Raw genomic sequence first — 22,726 nt, 5'->3', positions numbered from 1 at the left:
TTTTTCACATCACAGGCAAAATCTTCCCCAATATTGAGTACATTTACAGGGAGAGCAGCAGCAGTCATCAAAGACACACAGCACCCAGCACACGCTCTGTTCTCGCTGCCGCCATCAGGAAAGAGGTCAAGGTGCCACAAGACTTGCCCACCAGGATCAGGAACAGCTGCTCCCCCTCCACCATCAAACTCCTCAACAACAAACTCAATCAGAGACTCAATTAAGGACCCTTACTTATGCACTTTATTGGTTTTCTTTTTGTTCCTTCTGTATTGCACAGTAAGTGTGTTTAGTCTTTGTTTACATGATTTACACTGTCTGCCATGCCCACAGGAAAAAGGAATCTCAGGATTTTTTGTGATATCATGTATGTACTCTGACAATAAATCTGACATCAAGTTTATGCTTAACGTTTCCTAATGTCTCGTTGTGTACAAATCATTGTGCTCTAAGAATCTTTTTAAAATTAATTTGTAAAATATATGTTCATGTTTACTTCTTTTCTCTGTGTTCAATAAGAATTGGTTCCTATTTGTCTATTTGTTCTGGAGTCACAAGCTGCAGTTGTTGTGCTCATAAATAGCTTTTGTTTTTTTTTAAATAGTAGAAGAACAAAAAAAACTAACTATACTTGACTGCTTCAAAGGGACAGGATCCCATACACTTTGAGTGGAGTCCTAATGGGTGATCACCAAAAAAGATTGAGAATGGCTGTACTCAAAGATAGGAGTCTGACTTGGAGAAAAGGATTCAAGAACAATATTGGTCAAAGTTGTGCTCTGTTAATGACATAATTTGTTAATGTCAGATATAGCTTGGTACAATATAATTTTATGCACCAATTATACCTTTCACCATAAAAATTACACGGGTTTAAAATCTGAAATTCCGGACTGTTTTGGGTGTGGTATAGAGGTTAGAACATTTATACATTCATACCTTTCGGTATGACGACAGAAATTTTGACAAAAAATTATAGAAGTGGACTTTCCTTTAGAACCAGAACTGTATTTATTGAACAATCTTATAGTTATTGGCACTAAACTATCAAAATATCAAATACAGTTTGTGAGGACTGCACTAGCGGTAGCCAAAGGACGTATCGCTGTTACAGGGAAGTCTGACTCCCCCCTACGTATTACTCGCTGGAACATGGAAATGCAAAGTTGTGCCCTCCTGAAAAAGATAACATAATCTTAGAAAGAAATGCGATGTGCTTGTTAAAATATGGCAACCTTGTATAAATCATATTGGCTTAAGGATCTCATTAACTTCCCTGAAAAGGTTTAAATAATATAGTTAGGTTAAAAACGTTGAATTCCTGAAGTTCAAAATATGGACTAATTAATGAAGGCAGCTCAAACACCCCTTCTTTTTTGGATATATTTTTTATATTAGCAGTTGGTAGGGGTTTTGGATTTGGGCAACCCTATGAGACTCTATAATTTTAAAATACTATTTATATGATGTATGTAATAATGATCTATATGTCTTGGAAAATTAAAAATAGAATATTCAAAAAGAGAATGGCCTTACTCGAGCATTAGTAAGAAATCTAAGGACCATTGGTAGGAGTCTATTTGGAAGCAGTCTATCAGGTAGGCATTAGTTAACTTCTACTAGGGAGGCAATTATTAAGCAGTGTTCTCAGGTATTCTATCGGGGCATTGAACAGCATTTTGCCAGAAACATTAATAGGCAATCACCTTGGTGAGTCTATTGGAGAATTGGTAGGCATTCACTAGAAGGCAATCTCCTTAGCCATTTAAAGGCACTCTACTTGGGAGACACTAGACATGAGTCTACCAGGAGCATTTTGGTAATCAACAAGAGAGCATTGTTAAGCAATCCATGATGTCTGAGCAACAACCTTTTGCTCATCATCGAGATCAAGGAGCTGATTGTGGACTTTGGGAAGGGAAAGGTGAGGACTACACACCTGCCTTCATTGACAGGACAGAAGTGGGAAGGGTTGGTACCCTCAAGTTCCTGGGTGTCCATGTATCAGAGACCTCCTGAAGCCAGCACATCAAGGCATCTGTGAAGAGGGCACACCAACTTTCTAAAGAGTTTGAAAAGATTCAGCATGTTGTTGAACATTCTATCAAACTTTAGAAAGTATGGGAAGTATAGTGACCAATTTTATCATAGCTTAGTTTTGAAACTCTAATGCATAGAAATATAAAAGTTACAGAAAATGGCAGATACAGCCAAGTCTATCACAAGCACCAACTTCTCATCCATTGAGGACAATGAGATGAGATGCTGCCAAAAACATTTTTGTTGAAAACCAGTATTATTTATGCTCTTCCAATGTTCTGGGACTATTCAAGGATCTAGGGACATTTAGAAAATAATCAGTAATCAATTCATTATTCTTGCAGCCGCTTCTTTATAAACCTAAAATACAGGCTATCAGAACTATAGAATTGGCTTATTTAGCTGCCCATAGTCTCCAGCAATCATAAGGATTACTGCCATTCCAGTGGTTTTCAGATTACCCCCCTAAACTCACATTCCACTTTAAGCAATCTCTATGCCATCTGTTCTGTGATTATTAAGGGATATGTGAGTGGGAAGGGAAGGTTGAGAACCACTGCTCTAGATCCAATTGTTACTGAAATATTTTGGTTGAGAAAATTTGTCATTTGTAGCTATGAAATCATGCATAGAACGAGTCAATTCGTTGCAATTAAAACAGTGGTTTTAAACTTTTTATTTCCACTTGCATACCACCTTAAGCAATCTCTTACTAATCACAGAGCACCTATGGCTTAGGAATTGCTTAAGGTGGAATGTGAGTTTAGGGGGCAATTTGAAAACCACTGCATTGGACCATTGTTCACTATTCTTCTGGTCAGTCCATTTGTCTTTTGCCATACAAAATATGTCTAATATTCCATTCTCCCCATGATGTATTTTCTGCGGCTCCTTTGAGGTAACCCAGATTTATTTTCACTCCACCCTGCTGAACATGCTCTCCTCCCACAAAAATCTGCATTAAATATACATGGAATTGAGATCTCTTGTAATGTCTGAAGTTATGATGTTCTTCCTGGTGTTTGGATTATGGTTCCTGTGAATTAATCATTTTGTGACATAGATTCATTTAAGCAGCTAAACTTGGCAGCACAAATATCGGACCAATATTGCTTAAGAACAGTCCTTTTTTCACTCATACCTTGATGAAGGGCTCAGGTAATGTCGGTAATGCATTTTTACCTCCAATGAATACTGCGAGACTGCTTGAGTTTTTGAGTATTTCTGTGTTTTAACTACAATCACTGCATCTATAATGTGTGACACTCTCTTAGGAACAAGCATATTCAACTACCAATTTGGCCTATTTCTGTTGAGTGGGCCACCTACACAGAATGGTGGAATTCAACATGTTAACTATTGTGGGATGGTCCTCACTCATGATCGCATTTCCATTCAAATTCGGAACAGAAGTTCTGAAGATGGAGCACCAGCAATTCACATAAAACCCCTCACCAATTTCTTCCTCTCTGCTTTAGTTTGCTATCAAATATTTGTTCAATAATAGCAAATCCTCCAGTGATACACTGTTGATTGCAGGAAAGATGGGTTAATAATAACGAGCTCATAAAAGGTTGTTTTTGATTTATGCCAACACATCTGTTTTGTACTGAGTACAGGCAGGGAACAATTCAAGAGATCACTTCCCTAAAAATATATGGAGAAAATGTGCTATTTGTAGAAACGAGAGTTCCTTTCTCTGAGAAGGTGTAAACTAATTTAAATTGTTATTTTTGTTCTGCTGGAGTAAAGTTCACTTGTATGAACCCACAAACTACTGAGGCTGTTAATTTCTATGGCATTCTTGAAGTGGGTCTTTGAAACAACTGGAATCAAATTACAAGTCTTGTTGATCTTGAGTAATTTTTAATATGTGTGATGTAAGTAACAGGTTGTGAAACTGTTCTGTTCATTTTATCACCAATGACTGTATCTCTTCTATAATTTAAACAATTAAATCTAATAAAGATATGAAGAGAGTAAATTAGTTTATTAGGCATTCACACAATACAATGTTAGCTCCACAAACCAAAATTTCAGATAATAACACAACTCTTTTGGGATAAGGCAATTCAAAATCAAAATACATTACAAATAATCAAGGTGTCTCCAAGTTATGATGTGGAATTTGTAAATGATTGTATATAAGATTTTTATAATTGACATCTGTTTTGAACTTCAATTGCTTGAGCAATTTAAAAAAAGCACCTAGGATGTGATTTCATGACCTCTACTTGTTTGTGCACAAGGATGGTTCATCATTTCCTTGATGAAGGGCTCAAGCCCAAAACGTAAGTTATATATTATTATCTTTGCAACCTACGCAGCACCGTTTGACGTGCTGAATTTCTATCTAACGTACACTATTTGACCAGCTGAGTTTCTCCAGCATTGTGTTTTTACTTCAATCGTGGTGTCTGCAGGCTTTTATGTTTTACTCCTGTGGTTCATTATTATTCTATACTATCAGCATAGAAAACATTTTTTTTAATTTGCCAGACATTTTGCACGATGCTGGTCATTTGGTTTGGTGGATGTGCAAGCCCTGAACTAAATTGCAGATGAGCATTAAAAAATTGCTGCTGTATCATGTATAAGACTGGCAAAAGCGCAGGAAAGCAATGCTGCTATTAATTTTGTGAAAGAATTTGCAAATGTCGATGTGCTCGGAGGAGATCACGTGACTAACGAGCACTTTTCAAATCATTGAAATACCATTACATCATATCTGGAAAGCGTTTTTATCTTGGTGACAATCATTTTTTCACTACACAACGGGTCATTCCTTCAGTTTGGCAGCAAGATGGGTTTGGTTTGCTGAGCCTCCTGCCGAAACAGGCGAGAAAAGCATTGGGATGGAGTCAGCAGATGGCAAGCCCCAAGGTTGAGGCTGGAAATCTTGAGAGTGGATCAGACAATCCGGCCCCTTGTTGTAGAGGGCTGATTCTGTAGAATCCACAATGACCTCAATAATGCAAATGAGAGAAAGAAATATGATAATATGAAATGGGCCATTGCAAAAAACAAATGGATCATTTACATTGTATACATCTTAAACAAAATAATTTTAAAAATCTTATTTAACTTTAGTAGAAAAAAACACAGGGATAATCAGATACCAGGTGTCATCGACTGAAGAACAAGTATTATTCAGGACCCATTCTGTTTACCATTAGATGGCTCAGTAAATTTCCTGCAATCCTCCCTCCCGCCCCCTCCCGCCCCCTCCCACCACTGCCTCCCGCTGCTCCCTCTGGAAACAGCTGCCGAAGAAAGTGAGCACAAGCCTTTAGCTGTGATTGAAGTTTTCTGCACTAGTCAGGTGCATTTCATGCTGCCAGAAATTAGACACCCATTCTCCACCAGACCTGATACCGAAAAAGTAATGCAATTTGCTGCTGTAGTTGTGATCTCAGACAATGTTTTCCAATGCATTAGTCAAAAGCCGCTGGATAGTTACACTTCTGATAAGTCAATGAGCAAAAGGTAACAGGCACGGTTGTTGGCCACAAGGTCTGATCCTCTAATTCCCCAAATGTACATGAACTGCAAAAGTTTCATGATTGTTGGTTTAATTGTGAAACTAAAAGGAAAGTATTAAATGTTTTGATGATTGAATGTTTTAGATTTTTGCTTACATTAGATATGTGCTTAAGTAAATATAATCATATTATTTACATTTGTAATGTACGGCGCTTAACACTATAATTAGCAAATATACATAAACATTTTAAATAAGTGTAGCTCATCAATAGTTTCAATTGGATAGCAGTATATTATGTGGCTGTTGAATATTTGTAAAAATACTACAAACAGCTTGATCTGTACCTCTTCAACTTTTTGACTTCTATCACCCAGTGCCATAGATTTCTTGTGACATAGAGTTGCAATGCACAGAAATAGGCACTTCAGTCTACATGATCATTCTTTCCATCTTTACTAATCCTATTTGCCTGCATTAGGACCATATCTTAACCTTGACCCTTCCCTCTGTCCTGACCCATCTAGAGAACAATGCCTCATACGCCAGGCTGCAGTTCTTTGACTTCAGCTCTGTGTTTAATACGATCATTCCCCAGAGGGTGGTGGAGAAGTTGTCCTCGCTGGTGCTCAACACTCCTCTCTGCAACTGGAATCTGTACTTCCTAATAGAAAGGATTGGTAGCAGAACATCGAGAACCTTCACACTGAGTACTGGTGCACCTCAAGGCCGTGTGCTCAGCCTGTGTCTGTTCGCGCTACTGGCCCACGACTGCATCGCCAACAGGGTCATCAAGTTGCAGATGTCGCAGCAGTCGTTGTCCTCATCGGCAACAATGATGAGTCGCACTACAGAGAACAGGTGAAAAATGATGTGATATGGTACAAGAGTAACAACCTGAGTCTCGACGTGTTCAAGACGATGAAGGTGATTGTGGACTTCAGAATGTCCAGGAACAACTGCCCTCAATAACTCAGTAGTGGAGAATTCTTTGAGTTTCCTCAACTAGTGACCTATTGTGGCCACTCAACAGTGAATGCACTTCCTGAGAAGACTGAAGCAGGGAAGGCTACCGGCCACTATTATGTCAACCTTCTACAGGAGTTCTATCGAGAGTGTCCTGGCCGACTGCGTCACAGTGTGGTATGGTTGGTGCAGAGAATTTAATCAGAGGTCAAAACAGAGGACCGATAGAGTGGCAGAGGGGATCAATGCAGACTCCATTCCCCCGCCCATCAATGTGATCTACCGGGATCATTGTCTGAACAGTGCACGCAAAAACATCGAGATCCCCTTCCACCCTCCACAGAGCATCTTTTATCTGCTCCCATCGGGAAAGAGATACAGGAGTATCAGAGGCAGCACCACCAGGCTGAGGAACAGCTTTTTCCCAAGGGCAGTGAGAATGCTGAACAACCAAAGGACCTGCTCACACTAACCATCTAAGACTTTCATATTTATGAAATAATATTTATTTCTATGTATGAATACTTGTCCTGCATATGTACTGTTTTCTGTATGTGTAATGACTGGTTGTGAGTCCACGTGTTTTGCACAGAGGACCAGAAAATGCTGTTTTGTCAGGTCGAACTTGACAATAAACGACTTGATATCCTTCTATACTTTGCCTAATTTGGAGCCAATTCTTTCATGTCCTCTTGTGTTCTAGATATCAATCACTCTCTGTGTAAATAGCACCACTCGGGTCCCATTTAAAATTATTTTTCTCACTCTTGTTTTCGATATTTCGTCATATGAAAAAAAAAATTCTGTCTAGCTACCCTATCTCTGCCTCTTATATACTTCTACCAGCCTTCTTTGCCGCAGGGAATACACTCAATTTCAGAATCAGTATCAGAATCAGAATTTATTGTCATGAACAAGTCATGAAATTCTTGTTTTGCAGCAGCGTTATGGTGCAAATGTTCATAATGTGAACCATCTTGCAACAATAATATAAAAAAATAGTGCACGAAAAGTAAGATTTAATGATGATTCAGGAATCTGATGGTAGCGAGGAAGAAGCTGCCCTTGTGCTGCTGAGTACTTGTCTTTAGGTTCTTGTACCTTTTCCCTGATGGTGGCAGAGTGAAGAGGACGTGGCCTGGGGGTGGGGGTCTTTGTGGATAGAGGCTGTTATTTTTTAAGACACTGCCTCATATGTCCTCGATGGAGTGGAGTCTGGTGCTATGATGTCACTGGCCAAATTAACATCCGTCTAGAGTATTTCCTTGTCCTGACAGTTGGCACCTCCATACAAGGCAGAGATGTAACCTGCCAAATACAGAATCTCCTTCGACACCTCACAAAGTATAGCCGCTGGAGAGCCTTTTTTGTGATTGCATCAATGTGGAGGCTCCAGAATAGATCCTTGGGGATGTTGATGTCAAGGAATTTGAAGTTCTTGACCTTGTCACCACTGAGCCCTCGATGAGGACTGGATCATGTTCCCCTGACTTCCTCCTTAAGTCCACAATCATATCTTTGGTTTTCCTGACGTTGAGTGCAAGGTTGCTGTCATCAAACCATTCAATAAGCTGATCTATCTCCTGTATGCTTCCTCATTGCCATTTGTGATTCTGCCAACCACTGTGGTATCATCGGCAAACATGTAGGTAGCATTGGAGTTGTGCTTGGGCACACAGCCACGGGTATATAATGAGTAGAGCAGTGGGCTAAGTATGCCTTGTTGGGAGTATGCTAAGTATTCATCTGTGTTGATAATCATTGAGGAGATGTTGTTTCCAATTCATACTGACTGTGGTTTTATGATGAGAAAATCAAGAATCAATTTGCAAAGTGGGGTGCAGAGCCCCACAGTTTTTAGCTTCTTGACCAGCACTGAAGGAATAATGTAATTGAAGGCTGAGCTGTAGTTGATGAAGAGCAGGCGTATATGAGTTGCAATTTATCTAATCTCTTCCCATAACTAAAGTTCTCTGCTCAAGGCCAAATCTTTGTGAATCTCTTCTGTACGTCCTTCCGATAGTGTGGCGATCAGAACTGTGTGCAATATTCAAAAATTGGAGGTTCAGAGGGAATTGAGAGTCCTTATACTGGATTCTCTAAAGGTCAGTAGTAAGGAGGGAAAATGCAACATTAGCATTCATTTTGAGAGGACAAGAATATAATGCTGAGGCTTGACTTAGACTCCATTTGGAGTATTGTGAGCAGTTTTGGGTCCCATGTCTAAGGGATGTGCTAGTTTTGGGGGGGGGGGGGGTTGGCCAGGGGAGGTTTACAAGAATGATCCTGGAGAAAGAAGAGAGGGTTAATGTACGAGGAGTGTATGATGTCTCTGGGCCTACACCCACTGGAGTTTAGAAGGATGAGGGTGAAAGTCATTGAAACCTACCAAAATATTGAAAAGGTCGACAGAGCCGATGTGGAGAAGATGTTTCCAGTCGTGGGAGAGTGTAGGACCAGAGGGCACACTGTCAGTTACTTTAGAAAAAAGATGAGGAGAAATTTCTTCAACCAGAGGGTCATGAATCTGTTGAAATTGTTGTCACAGGTGGCAGTGAAAGCCAAGTCATATCTTAAGCAGAGATTGATAATTTCTTGAGCAGTAAGGATGTCACAGGAGAATAAAGAGGAAAAGTAGATCAGCCATTTTTTTGAATGGTGGAGCAAACTCAACAGACTAAATGGACAGTTCTACCCTAATGTCTTATGGTCCTATGAGATGTCAAGACTGAAGGAGCAAATCTTTTCTGGTTTTGTAACTCAGTTTCGACAAAGCGTGTGGAACGTCAAGCAGGTGCCAACTCAGTCTATTACTCAACCTTGATTACAATTCAATAACAACACCCCAAAATGCTGGAGGAACTCAACTGGTCTTGCGGCGTCCGTAGGAGATAGATATATTTCTGATGTTTTGGGCCTGAGCCCTGCTTCAAGGAATAAGCAAAAAACAGAATCTCAGAGGAGAGACAGTGCTGGCTGGGGGAGGAGTCCAGACCAACAAATGGTTAAATTGGATATGATAAGGAGAGAGATGAGAATTGATTTTGTCTGTGTGAATGATGACCGAGAAAAGGGCAAAAGACAGAGTTGGGGAAAGTGGGGGGGGGGGTTAATGAAAGACAAAGTAGTCAGTATTGATTTCATCCTGTTGGAGAGTGCCCAGTCGTAAAAATTTTTTTAGACATTTCAGCCCATGAGTCTGTGCTGCCCAATTTACACCTAGTTAACCTACATCCTTTGTATATTTTGAGCGGTGGGAGAAAACTGGAACCCCTGGAAAAAAACCCACACTGATACAGGGAGAATGTACAAACTCCTTAGAGACAGTGTGGGATTCAAACCCCAGGCCTGATCGCTAGGACTGTAAAGGCATTGTGCTAACCGTTAAACCAACCATGTTTTTGTTCCTCCATTTTGTTTGTAGTCTCAGTTTATGTTCCAGTACAGGAAATAAAAATTAATCTTGGCACCCTTTGCACTTTAGAAGCACTGGACTATCAGATTTTTCAAACCATTGGACTCTTCTCCCATTGATACTTCCACACACTTTTGTTTTGACGGTACAAGCAGTGATATAATAGATTTTTCAGATTTTTAGGGAAGTTTAGTAAACAGGGTTTCACTGTATTTAAAAGGCAAACAGGAAATCAGGCTGTGCTATGTTTAAAGGCAGCGTTGGAAACATGGCTCCATTGAGTTTAAAGGGGGCCTGGTAAACAGGGCCAGTGAATTTAAAGGGAATGTGATTAACAGGGTCCCAGTGTGTTTAAGGGAAAAGTAATAAACAGGCGAGCTTAAGGATTAAGTTAACTGCGGGGGGGGGGGGGGGGGGGGAGTTCACATTTAAAGGAAGTTCTTGATGCAGGAAACCCTAGAAATAGGGGTTTGATGTGTTTAAACAGAGTGGGAAATGGAGCCATAATGATTTTAAAAGAGGCATGTAACTCAGACCAATGAGCAGAACTCAATTTTTTAAATGAACATGTAAAACCAACCCAGAGCCAAAAGCTAAACCATTCATCTTTCCCAACAGCTGGAGTTTTATTTTATCCTGTCTCCCTGAGCTGAATTTGAGCACAAATACAAATGAAAAGAGATAAACAACACTTTCCATCAACTCTTTAATTACACAAATTTGCTTTAACTACAAAACCTCATGCTTGGGAAATGAACAATATATTTAATTTATTTGAAAAGATATGCAGAAGGCTAAGACTTAAACTCATGTTGACAAAACACTTGCTAAGTGTCTCAGTAAGATAGGTTAAAATTGCACTCGACAATTGCTGTTCTCACTTATGTTCTGTGATCTTTTTCTATTTGTTCCCGTTATAGATCTTTCTGCAGACCTTGCTCCTTTATCCCTTCAGGAAGAGGAGGCCATTGGTTTGTGAAGGTGTTGTAGAAGAAGTCTTGATTAGTCAGATGAAGAGATTGTAGATCAGCCAAATTGTAGTGTAATGATTTTTCCCACAAAGGGTGGTGGATAAATGGAATGAATGAGCTGCCAGACGACATCGTAGAAGCAGAGACCATTGTAACATTTAAAGGACATTTAGGCAGGTGTGTGGATCAGAAGGGTTCAGGGGTGAGCAATCTTCAATTTTTAATTTAGGCATACAGCAAGGAATCAGGTAATTTTGGCCTTTGAGTCCATGCCGCCCAATTAACCTACACCCCCGATATGTACTCATATGCTGACATGGCCTGTTACCATGCTGTATGTCTTAAAAATTAAAAGGCTGCCCATCCTTGTTAGAGGGATATGGACCAAATGCAGGCAAAAAGGACTATCCTGGACAAATTGAGGTGATGGAACCTGTTTCGATGTTTTACAATTTTAAGTCTCTATGAAGCAATATAATTCACAGCAAAATGAGGCAAGGTCAATGCACGTTTGATAACATTCTGTTCAATTGAACATCAAATTGTTGACCCAGTCAGGAAAAGTTCACTTATGGAAATTTAGTGAAATGGGTTCAAAGGTTTGTAAATAATGTATTAACAATTCTGATTTTAGCACAGAGAGTATTGAATAAAAGATTACTGTAGTTGATATGAAAAAGATTTTCTTTATTGTTCTGTCATTTTCATGAATAATAAGGCAAAGATTTACTCAATTTCAATAAAAGAGAAACCTTAACTACTCTTTGCTGACAATGACTAATGTTTCCATTTTATCTCCCAACAGCAGACCCTCTGTTCAACCTGCAGTGTACACTGATGCTACAGAAATTCTAACATTTAATTCAGGAGGTCCCCAGAGGATGCACAGAGAAGATCTTTGAAGAAGAGTGTCCTTCCTCTCATTTGTTCCCTCTGTTATTCTTCCCTCCTGACAGACTTCGCCAAGCTTTAGATTGATGAGGAAACTTATACACAACAACAGAACAAGTGATCATTTTCTACATGGTTTCCACCAGTTATCATTATTCATCTGACCTGCCAGAGCTCAATGCTAACATCCTGCAAGAAGCAAACCATGAAGTGGAACACATTTAGAAATAGAATAAATAATTCAATATAATATCAATTTTAGCAATTCTGATGGTTATTAGTCATATATCATCATCTGGTCAGAAAGTAAATGGAGAAGATATAGTAGTCATAGATTTAATCTGCACCCTACATTTGTCTCCATTGCAGACATGCATGGACAAAATCCTAATCGTATTTCAATATCTCCATACATGGTGCTATGGAGTCCACACAACCAGATTTCTTCCCAAACAGATGCTTCTTGTATGCAAATATATCTCCAATTTGCCCAAGTCCAGAATGTGTAATAATCAATATTTGGGATCCCAAAATGTACAACAGACCTGTTGCTGAAATTTAACCAGTGGACACTATTGACTTTTTTTTTTGGACTTTGCCTTGCAGGTTGTCTTGAGCTACACAGAAAGAACACCAGCTTGTAGTAGTTCTCTAGATCCCATTAGGTTGTTGTTCAGGGTTCGGATGTTAATGAGATTTTCCAAAATCAGATTCATAATTAGAATTTATTGTCATGAACATGTTATGAAATTTGGTGTTCTGCGGCGGCATCACAGGTGGAAATATTGCTATAAATTACATTTAAAAATAAACTAGTGCAAAATAAAAGAAAGCGAGGTCGTGTCTGTGGTTCATTGTCCATTCAGAAATCTAATGGCAGTGGGAAGAACCTGTCCTTGAGCTGCTGAATGTTCATCTTCAGGCTCCTGCCAATGGTAAGTGTAAAGAAGGCATAGTCTGGGTAGTGAGGGTCCTTGAAGATAGAGGCTGTTTTCTTAAGACATCACCTCTTACAGATGTCCTCAATAGAGTGAAGACTGGTGTCCACGATGGCACTAGCTGAGTTCACAATTCTCTATTTTTTTTCCTGTCCTGTGCATTGGCATCTCCATACCAGTCCAGTTCGAATGCTCTCCTCAGTATACCTGCAAGTCTTTGGTGACATACCAAATTTCCTCAAACTCCTCATGAAATATACCTGCTGGCAAGCCTCGAGCCTTCTTCCTGATTACGTCGACGCGGAGCCCCCAGGACAGATCTTCAGAAGTGTTGACACCCAGGAATTTGAAGTTCTTAACCCTTTCCATTAATAACCCCTTAATGAGGACTGGTTGATCTCCTGAACACCCCCTCCTGAAGTCTACAATTATCTCCTTGGTTTTGCTAAGATTGAATGCAAAGTTGTGGAGATACCACTCAACTAGCCAATCTATCTCCCTCCCGTACCTTTCCTCATTGCCGTCTGTGATTCTACAACAGCCATGGTGTTATCAACAGATTTGTAGACGCCATTTGAATTGTGCCTAGCGGCACAGTCGTGGATGTAGAGCGAGGAGATCATGCTCATCCTTGAGGTGTGCTTGATTTGATTATCAGTGAGGAGGAGATGTTGTTTCCAATTCATACTGACTGTGATCTTCCGATGAGGAAGTTGAGGGTCCTACTGCAGAGGAGGGTGCAGAAGCCCAGGTTTTGAAGCTTGTTGACCAGCACTGAGGATATGATTATGTTAAAAGCTAAGCTGTCGCCGATGAAGAGTAGCCTGATGTATGTGTTGCTGTTGTCTAGGTGATCCAGAGCTGAGGGGAGAGCCAGTGAGATTGCATCTGCTGTGGAACCATTGGAGTGGTAGGAAAATTGCATTGAGTCTAGATCCTTCAGTTAACGATAGAGGAGTTATTTGCAGCCTTGGTCCAGGCTTGATGGAAACTGATGCCTGAAGATATCAATGCAACAAGCTTTCTCACCAGGTATATGATTGAGGAATATCTGTCATCAAGTATGCAATGTGTGAATGAACAAGAGGTGAGATATGCATGATATTTCCCCATTGCTTTTGATGAAAACCTGGGTTTTACTTTTCAAATTGTGTTCTTGTGTCAACCCCCTCTTGGTTCTCATGGTGTCTGCAGTAGCACCGTGTAAAGTTCATGCATTTGGAAACCATTTTATAAGGCTGCACAGCAATGCCTACTACAGACCTGCTCAGAGAAACAGGTCAGTTCCTATCTCTTTCCTGACTGACATTTCTATCTCTAGACATTAGATGTCTAGCTCAGTTCATTCTTGGTTCTGTACTCAAAACATCCAATATTTCATTTGAAACCATCTCTTCATAGAGTTCCAGTCAAACCATAATAAACTAGAAATTATTAGTTTTGTTATTAGTCTGGAGAAATGTAAGTTAGTAATACTTGCCAAATAATATTCAAACAAGGGAACTCCATATAATACAAGTCTATAAATGTCAGTAACATTAGGGATATGCTTCTATAACTGCACAATTTAGTACCAGTTTTAAACATCAGAAGAAATTGGTCCAAATATCAGACTTTCATGATTTAAGAAAAAAAAAACATGAGATCTCAGGAAGAAAAACAAATTCTGCACTTCATTCTTTGACATTTTGTTTTGTCACAAGAACCAGCAGTTAGACCAGAGATACAAGAGGCTGTAGGTACTGGGATCTCTGGATCTAAAACAAGGCTACTGGGGGAAGAAAATCAGAAGCCCTCCAGCAGATACATATATAGAGATATCTATCTATCTATCTATCTATATATATATAGATATATATATTTGTGTGTGTGTATATATATATATATATATATATATATATGTATACACACACACAAATATATATATCTATAGATATATATCTATTATATATAGATATATATCTGAAATGGTGCAGCCGAGGTAGGTAAACTGGTTGACCGTTTTGAGTTTTGTGTGCCCGATGGAGATGTTGGGGGGCTGGTGGTCATGGTGGGGAGCTGGCTGATGGAGGACATCAGTTTTCTTCAGGCTGACTTCCAGGCCAAACATTTTGGCAGTTTCCGCAAAACAGGATGTCATGCGCTGGAGAGCTGGCTCTGAATGGGCAACTAAAGCGGCATCGGCTGCAAAGAGTAGTTCACGGACAAGTTGCTCTTGTGTCTTGGTGTGAGCTTGCAGGCGCCTCAGATTGAAGAGACTGCCATCCGTGCGATACCGGATGTGAACACTGTCTTCAGTGTTGAGGTCTTTATTGGCTTGTTTCAGCATCATGCTGAAGAAGATAGTAAAGAGGGTTGGTGCGAGGACGCAGCCTTGCTTCACGCTGTTGTCAATGGAGAAGGGTTTGGAAAGCTCATTCCTGTATCTGACCCGACCTTGTTGGTTTTCGTGCAGTTGGATAACCATGTTGAGAAACTTGGGGGGGCATCCAAGGCACTCTAGTATTTGCCAAAGCCCTTTCCTGCTCACGGTGTCAAAGGCTTTGGTGAGGTCAACAAAGGTGATGTAGAATCCTTTGTTTTGTTCTCTGCACTTTTCTTGGAGCTGTCTGAGGGCAAAGACCATGTCAGTAGTTCCTCTATTTGCGTGAAAGCCACACTGTGATTCTGGGAGGACATTTTCGGCGACACTAGGTATTAGTCTATTAAGGAGAATCCTAGCCAGTGGGCTGATATCGCCTCCAACCGTGCATCTTGGCGCCTCACACTTTGGCGGGCAGCAACCTCCTTTGAAGAAGACCGCAGAGCCAACCTCACTGACAAAAGACAAAGGAGGAAAAACCCAACACCCAACCCCAACCCACCAATTTTCCCTTGCAACCGCTGCAACCGTGCCTGCTTGTCCCGCATTGGACTTGTCAGTCAGCAATGAGCCTGCAGCAGACGTTGACAAACCCCTCCATAAATCTTCATCTGTGAAGCCAAGCCAAAGAAAAGAAAAGAAGAAGAATATATATATCTATACATATATATATATAAATGGCTGTAAGTTAGTCTCAAAATGCATATTCAGGCCAAGTTTCTAATTCAACCCCCTGACCCCAAATGGAAAAGTAAGCCCATGTGTAGTAGTCGTGAGGCAATTTGGAGATGTTGTGGCAGGTCATTTTATCACCATTTACATTCATTAAATCACCATTTAATCACAGCAATACATGGATAAAATTTGAGATGAACAAAAATGACCACAGATGCTGGAAAACTGGAGCAAGGTACAATATTCTGGAGGAATCCACCAGGCCAGGCAGGATCCATGGGATGCAATAGATGTTTGACATAGGTGATTTGGGAGAGTGGAGAGACAGGAAAAATGGGGAGACAGAAAGAGTGGGAAGAAGTTTGGGTCAGTAGGACTCCATGATGAGTGCAAAATTCAGTATGGACATGGTGGCTGAAGGATCTATGCTGTATGATTCTTTGATTCCATAATTCTTTGAACAATTTGTTTGTTGTTTGTACACTTGTTATTTCATAAACATTATAGGCGTTGAGTGTATAGAAAATGTGACTAAAAGGGGTTTCAGAAAATTATATGAAGAACTCCTTGTTTCTGCTTATCAGAGTATTGAAATGAGAAGTAGAAAATTATTTTTAAACAGCTTTCCAAACTTAATTTATAAGTCAATGAATAATTGGTCTGATTTTCCTGAGAAAGGCCAGCAGTTCTGCAAGAAGCCACCGGCATTTCCCTACAGGATTAGGGAAGCTTGGGGCAGCTGTGCAAGAATGCACAACTGCTGTCAATATTCAGCTCGATTTAATACCTAGGGTTTTAGAGTATCGAGTAACTGCAGAATATTGGAAAAGCAACAGCAGCAAAATAACTAATTAAATTTTGTGTTCCAAATGAATGACTGCATCATTATTTGATTCAAGGGAGCTGGCTCTTCCTTTTGTGACATGAATATTGCTTCCCATTGATATGATTATCATGGTATCATTGGCGGTCTTGCTTGATGAATCACATGGATCAGTGCTGAGGACTCGACAACATACCTCTAGACGAACATCTGAGCTAGCAGGACAAAGTCTTCTGGGAAAGTATGTTGGAATAGGAGAAGACTGCATCATGTATAGGCCACAGGTTGGTGTGGCTGTCTCAAAGCTTTAGCGGCCAGGGTTCAACTGGGTATAGATTAGTTGGTTCCCTCCATGTCCATGTGGGTTTCCACCAAGTGATCTGGTTTGTTCCCAAAGGTATGCTGTTAAGGTTAGTTGCTCATTGCAAATCAATACATAACGTAGGCTAATATTAAAAAAAAATAAAAGGGAATTTGATGGATGTCTGAGAAGGAATAAATTACAGGGATGTTGGGAATAAGGAAAGTAATTTTAGGACTAATGAGATTGCTCTCCTGGGAACCAGCATAAATGTGATGGGCCAAATGCTCCCCTTCAAGGTCTTGAAAATACAAGCTATGAGATTATCATCTTTTCTCTCTTTGCATTCTCCACTAGATTCTACTAATGACGAGACTAGCCTGAAGAAGGGCACCTCTGTGTTGAACTGAAACCATTCACTATGATCACTGCTAAACCTACCAATGAGGAGAATGGGGCCAGATGAAGTTTACACAGTGCAGAAGGTTTGGGTGAGCTCCACGTTCAACATCTCAATTTTGCACAATGTGATCATTGTCAATTATGCAACTGTGCACAATTTCGTCACACTGGAAAAAATGATTTGATTATGTTTTCTCAATGTACCCTTATTTACACCTAAGATATCTGCCCCCCCATTATTCGATAGAGACGTTGTAAGTGTCTGCAGGGAAACAATCTTTCTTTGGTGCAAATGCTTCATTCGCTAAACATGGAAATGTTTTTCAATCAAAGTGCTTAAATTGTGTTTAGCAATTAGCCTTGCTACATTTACCATTATTTTAAATAATTGCAGCTTGTCAAAATGAATTGAATCGTGCTTTGGCACAAACAAAGGCTATAGATGGCATCAATGCCTGCTGACACTAATATGCATACTTTCAGAAAAGGATAACTAAATTTTTCATGATGGATCAATTAGAATGAAAACAACACAATGCATTCAATAAAACGATTGATCCTGTGGCTGTATGTGCTGCATTACATTTGTCTGGCTGCTGGTTAAGAATTGATGATGAAGGGTGATCTGTGCTTAAACTACAATTGGAAACGTCAAGTTCAAGTTCACTGTCACATAGACCAAAAAGCAGTTATGGAGGTTGCTTTGTGAGGAGACCTGTTGACATCTCAGACATGGTACAAGTGAGATACAGTTCAAAAATGCAGAGTTACAGAGAGATCAGTTAATATGGAGCAAAGGCAGCATAATTTTACTCTTAGAATCATAGAACAGAAATAAAAATGCTCTCGAGTCTGGTGGGTGTGTGATCTAACACTTGTGCCTTTGACTTCCCACTATGGTCTCACGTTCCTATATGCAGGCATTTTCAAGCACCCGCCTCTTTAACCAAGCCTTTGGATATCTATTCCAATAGTAGCTCATAGAACTTTATGTAAAATCTTGATCGATAAAGTGTCAGTGAAGACCCTTCAGACTTTGAGCCACGTTATAAGCTGCACTTGTCATGAAATACTCAAAAAAAGGAACGTTCTCTGTTGCTATTGTTGATGGTACAGCAACAACTTGCCTCTTGCACCTATTATCTGTTTAACATTAGCAGGGAAATCTTGAACTGTTTGAATTAGAGAGCATAGGATTCAATTTTTGATATTAGGCTCCAGCATTGATGATAGAGTTAGTGGACAGTGTACTGGAGGGGAGGCAGATGGCTCATCTTCAATGAGGTCACATTTGATCAGTTTTAAGCTTCTGTTGCACCTGCTTTTACTCGTCAAGGGGCTTCCATTTGATGGATCCGTGCCCCGTGACTATTCATCCAGATCGTTGAATGGAAAGTATACAAGATGGAGAGCAATGGGAGTTAAGCTGATTAATATCAATAAAAATAAGCTAAGACAGTGAAACCACCTGCCATCCAATAGATAGAAAATAATCCACTAAAAGGTAGGACCACATAACAATAGCCAAGGAGTGACCACATGTTTATAAAATCATTAGGGGCATGGATAAAATGAATGTTCAGGGTTTTTTTCCCTCGCAGGGTAGATGATCCTAGAACTTAGAGCATAGGATTGAGGGGGGGAGGGGGGGGGAAGAGATTTAAGAAGAGCTGAGGGGCAATTTTTACACTCAGAGAGTAGTCTGTATCTAGGACAATGTGCCAGAGGAAGCTATAAAAATGGCTACAATTACAACTTTCAAAATTCATTTGGACAGACCTGAGAAGGATTGGGACTATTCATGTAGACATGGCAAATAAAAATCCATGGTTACACATGGAGGATCGTGCATCACTCAGATCTAATCATGCTACTTTCAGGTTAGAAGACAAGATGGCATTAATCTGGAAGGGCTGGACTCTCCTGTGCAATGAAAAAAGCAAAGCATGGGGCATACACAGAGAATCCACAGAGACCTATGTGATACTGACAATATGAGGTACATAACTGACCATAAGTCAACCCCACAGTCAGCAAAAATGATGTCTCCCTTCTTGACAGGTTGAATACCTTCTACACACGGTTTTATGAGGAAAGCAAGGTGACATCGAGGGACGCTTCATGGTTTCCTGTGAAGAACAGGCACCCTGCATAGCCGTGGTTGAGGGAAGAAAAACAACATCCTGAGCCTCAAAGTGGATAAGACAAAGGAGATGACTGTGGACTTCAGGAGGACTAATGTCCCCCATTCAGACCAGAGACCTACTCCCATGAATCTTGAGGCTATGTCCACTAGTTACAGACTCGTCTATCAGTGGAAACAACTTCACTGCCCCTATCTTATCTATCCCTTTCAGAATTTTAACACTTCTTCAATAAGATCCCATCTCACTTTTTGAATTCCAGACAGAATAGTCCCAGGTGACTCAATCTGTTCTCATAGGCTAACCACCCCCCCCCCCCCCCGCCATGCCCCACAATCTCTGGAATCAACCTGGTGTACTTCCTCTGAACCACCTATAAAGCCTGTATGTAACCTTTCATGGTTATGGCCTCACCAGTACCCTGTTCAGTTACACCAGAACCTCCCTGCTCTCCAATTTGATCGCTCTTGCATTTGCCTTAACTATCTGTTGACCTAGAAATCAACATTTTGCAATTCATGCACAAGCACTTCCAATTCGCTCTGCAGAGCAGCATGCTGCAGTCTTTCACCATTTAAATAACCATCTGATTATTCTATTTTTCATTCAAACTGGATGAACACAATCAACCACCATTGCATTCCATCTGCCAGACCCTTGCCCAGTCACTTAAATTTCTTTGCTGACATTCCATATTCTCCTTATAATTTGCTTTTCCATTCAATTTAATATCACCAACAAAGTTAGATGTGTTACAATTGGTCCCCTCTTCTAAACTGTGTACTTCTACTTTCAATCAACTCCCACATTTTGGAATAGGAACTAGACTGGAAGGAAAAGGCAGAATTTCACTTCTGAAAGACAAGATCGGCACCCTTATGAGCCCATCTCAAGTTTCCACAAGCGAGTTGAAGCCAATGCATTACTTTGAAAGAATTGAGCTATTTTCTTGCATGCTAGAAGCCAGTTTGCAGATAATTTGGCCTGGTAAACAACAGTGGATAAATAACCAATAAATCTGCCATTTTTCATTGATTTCGGATGGTGGGGGGAGGGAATGTTGGCAAGTACACAAGGAGAGTTTGTTATCTTGATGCTTTACAGAAAAAGAGAATAATAGCTTATTATTCTCAATGTTGAGTTGGGGGGAAAAAACAATCATGGCATTCTTTATATCTGTGGAAACTATCCAATTATTACATGATTCAGCTGGCCTGGAATATGTGTTTGGAACAATGAAGAAACAGCTAGTGTTTGTCAGAGTTGATCTATAAAGATAACAGCTTTTTAAAATTATCTGAACATATGCAATTATGTGGGGAAGTCTGTGAGAATCATCTCTACACTATGCACTATTGCAGGCTTCACAAACAAAATAATCCCAATCTGTAAATTGACATGAACTTCAACCTTTCACAATCTATTTTTTTTATAAAAGGACATTGGGAAAATGAGGTCACCTTGAGTATGATGCGACGAAGCTTTTCAAGGGAGTACCATGCTAATTATTCCTGAACAACCAATAAAACAAAATTTATAGAGATATAAATTTACAAAGTCGTATTTGAACATCTAATGGTTTTTGAAATAATAAAAGAATGAAATTTATTCATTTAAAATTTATGACATTTTAGTTTATGACATTTTAATATTTCATAAAAATCCTAATCAATATTTTACATTATTTAAATTGTTATAAAATACTTTTTAAAATATTGATTTTACATCAGTGACATTGCTTCACCCAATAGGTCTGAACATTTTGGGAGGGGGAGAAGCTTGAAGTGGATTGAGGGTTGGTGGATGGTAAAATGTGTGGATTGAGTGTTTGTGTGTCTCACAGTCTGCATGTGTGTGCACATCTGATTTATTTTATCAGTATTGATGTGCAGCTCACCTTGCCATACCTTGCGAGATCATGGAATATCTTACAACATTACTCCATTGAATGGAAAGTCTCTCACTTGAAGGCTCTGGACACCACCTGCTAGTCCATTGTAACAATGGCCTTGATAGTCCATCAGCCTGTCTGGAACACAAGATCTCCCTCCTAGAAAATACTTCCTGCATTAGGATTAATTTCAATTGTACCTTCAGTAAATCTAGGAGCTCCCTTCCTCTTCTCTGTAGCCTCTCTCTCTCCCTCTTGACAACCATAGTGTGTGTTGTTGCTATCTTGTTGCCATGGGGATTGTACCTTTAAGGATTGAGAGCTACAATAACGGCAGCTCTGGCACTGGTGGAGATCCAGGAAAGCAGGGAGCACTGCTCCAAAGGGTTCATCTGGCTGGTCCTAATGCCGGTGACTCCATAAGGGCTTCAAACAGCCTGTTAAAGAGGCCAACAGTGTTTTGAAGTGAAATCCTGCAACCACGGGGTCAGTGCCCAAAATTTCAGTGCCAGTGTTCGGCAGCAGCCATGGGGGGGTTGCAACTCCAGGGAACTGCAGACCAGTGCAGGGTCCCAGAAATGGGAAGAACACCCCACAATGAAAAGGAGAAGCAGAGGACACTATACTACAACAGACCAGTGAAGGGCTCAGCAGTTGAGGAACTGTTTGGGCTGTGGGCGGTTTACGGTTGGGGGGACCCTCACGGGCTGCAAGCTGCTGGATACTGCTCATGGGAACTGGATATCCTCTGATACAAGAGGGTGGTGAGGGCAAGCAGGGCTCCTGAAAGGCCTCAGCCACTAATCGTGTTGGAAGTTTGCATCTGGAGCTCTGATAACTGATGGATCAAACGTGCGGCTGCAGAGGCTACTGTTGGAATATAGGGGTTAATTAATCATAGAAAATATGTAGAATATATGCTTATGTACTATTCATTTTGTATACATGAATCTAGTATTATGTAACAATTTAATATTTACCTCATGGTGAAGGGAAAGAGTAATGTAAGTAAGGGGCAGCCACAGTATGTAGCAAAGTTGGCTGATTACAGTAGGTTTAGAATTGCCTGCTCCCCAAATACAAAAGAGAGGATATGTATGAAACAATTTAGTAGGAAGATTAAGGCATGAGGAGGTGTTAAGGAGAACAGAAGACATTGGCCAGACAGGAACAGAACGATGATTGGAAATATCTGGGGTAGGAATTGATTTCTGGTCAAAACAATAGGATGGTCTGATCTGGAAGATTTAAGATAAGAGGTCTACACCCGAGATAAACTGTAGAATAGGAAATTGCTGGTGATATACTTTATGTAAAAATCTAGCAAAGGAAGCCAACTTTTGTTCTGTATGGTAATTTGGATCTATATAAACTGAGCAGACTGGACAATAGGGGTCAGTCTTGGGGAATAGCTCACTGTGCAGGT

The 22,726-nt window shown here is 40.1% G+C and overlaps 1 protein-coding gene across 3 annotated transcripts in view; it reads right to left on the bottom strand.

Annotated features, from left to right (window-relative positions):
* LOC138744435 (kinesin-like protein KIF20B) overlaps window positions 1-22,726 on the bottom strand; it is a 262,166-nt gene that overhangs the window by 74,953 nt on the left and 164,487 nt on the right. For 2 of the 3 annotated variants that reach the window (XR_011345530.1, XR_011345534.1), the window contains one exon: window positions 4,012-5,005. The exons of the other annotated variant lie outside the window; for it this stretch is intronic. The gene's annotated coding sequence lies outside the window, so the exon portion shown is untranslated. Of the gene's footprint in view, window positions 1-4,011; window positions 5,006-22,726 lie in introns of those variants that run through there. 3 annotated transcript variants of the gene reach the window in all.

This window comes from Narcine bancroftii, chromosome 10, assembly GCF_036971445.1.
Source record: "Narcine bancroftii isolate sNarBan1 chromosome 10, sNarBan1.hap1, whole genome shotgun sequence".
Classification (NCBI taxonomy): domain Eukaryota; kingdom Metazoa; phylum Chordata; class Chondrichthyes; order Torpediniformes; family Narcinidae; genus Narcine; species Narcine bancroftii.
The sequence above is the reverse complement of the archived record's forward strand: the minus strand, read 5'-3'. Positions and strand labels throughout refer to the sequence as shown.